Here is a 2151-nt window from a genome sequence, read left to right as displayed (position 1 = left end):
ATATCCATATTCATGTGGGTGTCAAATTACATTCACTGTGACACTTTCACTTTCTGAACTATATATTTAGATTCTTTGTTAGAAAAGAGAGGAAGTTCAACGACAGAAGGTTACGGTGAACACTGAAATACAGGGAATATCAGGATACTGACACTTCAACACGATGCTGCTGATTCCATGTTACAAACAGAAGTTTTACAGAAGTCACAGCTAAAAGTGAAAGTAAGTTTGAAGAAACTTCTTGAGTGGACGCCTCATTGTTTTTATTGTTGTCACTCAAGGACAAAATGGCTTCTCAGTCGGAAAATGACCTCTCCTGTCCCGTCTGCCACGACATCTATAGAGATCCTGTCATCCTGTCATGCAGCCACAGCTTCTGTCGATTCTGTTTGCAGACGTGGTGGAGCAAGAATCTAGAACACAACTGCCCACTTTGTAAGAAGATAAACCTGTCAAATGATCCGCCCCGTAACTTGGTGTTAAAGAACCTGTGTGAGGCTTTCTTACTGCAGAGAGATAAAAAACCTTCTGCAGTGTCTGAGCCTCTCTGCAGTCTGCACCATGAGAAACTCAGACTTTTTTGTTTGGCTCATCAGCAGCTGGTGTGTGTCGTCTGTCGAGATTCAAAAGCACACAAAGACCACAGATTCAACCCAACTGAAGAAGCCGCCCAGGATCACAGAGAGGAGCTTCAGAAACGCCTGAAGCCCTTACAAGATAAACTGAAGGTGTTTGAACAAGTCAAAGGAAACTTTGATCAAACAGCAGAACATATAAAGATCCAGGCACAGCAGACGAAAGCAGATAAAGGAGGAGTTTAAAAAGCTTCAGCAGTTTCTACAAAATGAAGAGGAGGCCAGGCTGGCTGCTCTGAGGCAGGAAGAAGAGCAGAAGTTAAGAAAAATGGAGGAGAAGATTGAGTCTCTGAGTGGAGGGATAAAAACTCTTTCAGAAACAATCAGAGCCACAGAGGAGCAACTGAGAGCTGAAGACGTCTCATTCCTGCACAACTACAAGGTTTCAGTGATCAGAGTCAAGCAGCGCCCCCTGCTGGATGCTCCACAGCTGGACTCAGGAGCTCTGATAGATCTGGCCAAACACCTGGGCAACCTGACCTACAACATCTGGAATAAGATGAAGGAGATGGTCTCCTACACTCCTGTGATTCTGGATCCAAACACAGCTCATCCACAACTCATCCTGTCTGACAATCTGACCAATGTGACATTTGGAGGGAGACAGAAGGTTCCTGATAATCCAGAGAGGTTTGACAATTATAAAGTTGTTGTGGGCTCTGAGGGCTTCGACTCAGGGACTCACATTTGGGATGTTGAGGTTAGAGAAGAGGGAGTTTGGTCCGTTGGTGTTGTAAATGAGTCTTATGAGAGAAAAGGACAAGCACTGTCAGGTTTCTGGCAATTATGTTTCGAGGATGAAGAGTACATAGTAAAAACAACACCAGATACAGGTACATTTGTGTCAGTAAAGAAGCTGCAGAGGGTCAGAGTTCAGCTGGAGTATGACAGAGGGAAGCTCTCATTCTTTGATCTGGATGCCAACACACTCATACACACCTTCAAACACAATTTCACTGAGAAGCTGTTTCCTTATGTTGGTACTGAGAAGAAACAACCGAAGATATTACCAGTGATCTTGAAAGTGGACGAGCATATAACTCCTCTATCAAAAGGTTTTTGATCTCATTTTGAAACCAGAAAAAAGTCCTAGCATAAATAGTTCCAAGATACTAAGAAAGAGCAAAAAAAGAATCCACACACATCCTCCTCATCCTGTACATATTTGTTTCCAGGCAGTTCTTGTTTCTTTAACAACATGAAGATACAGTTACAGAAATATTCAGCTACGGTATTTGCTGCTGAGATTTTAACAATATAATATAAAATACACCCAACAAACTCACATACACAACTTTATCTGGGAATAAGAAAAAAACAGACATGAATACAAGCGTGAGGAGCATCTACAGAACAGCAGGGGGCGCTCTTCAACCATTAGATGCAGCTGAATATAATAATGTAGGTGGTTCCACCGACCACCTACATGTTTATGCCTAACAAGCACTGAGTTTAAAGCCTCCACAACTATTTTAAAAAGTGATTTTGCCAAACTGGAAAATTGAAAAAAAAAGTC

At 42.2% G+C, this 2151-nt stretch overlaps 1 pseudogene; it reads left to right on the top strand.

Moving 5' to 3' along the window:
* The first annotated feature begins 287 nt into the window (after positions 1-287).
* LOC148102826 (zinc-binding protein A33-like) lies at positions 288-1698 on the top strand (annotated as a pseudogene).
* The last annotated feature ends 453 nt before the right edge of the window (positions 1699-2151 follow it).

This window comes from Neolamprologus brichardi, chromosome 5 (genome assembly GCF_056152115.1).
Source record: "Neolamprologus brichardi isolate AB-2024 chromosome 5, ASM5615211v1, whole genome shotgun sequence".
NCBI lineage: Eukaryota > Metazoa > Chordata > Actinopteri > Cichliformes > Cichlidae > Neolamprologus > Neolamprologus brichardi.
This window is presented reverse-complemented; position numbering and strand designations above follow the sequence as displayed.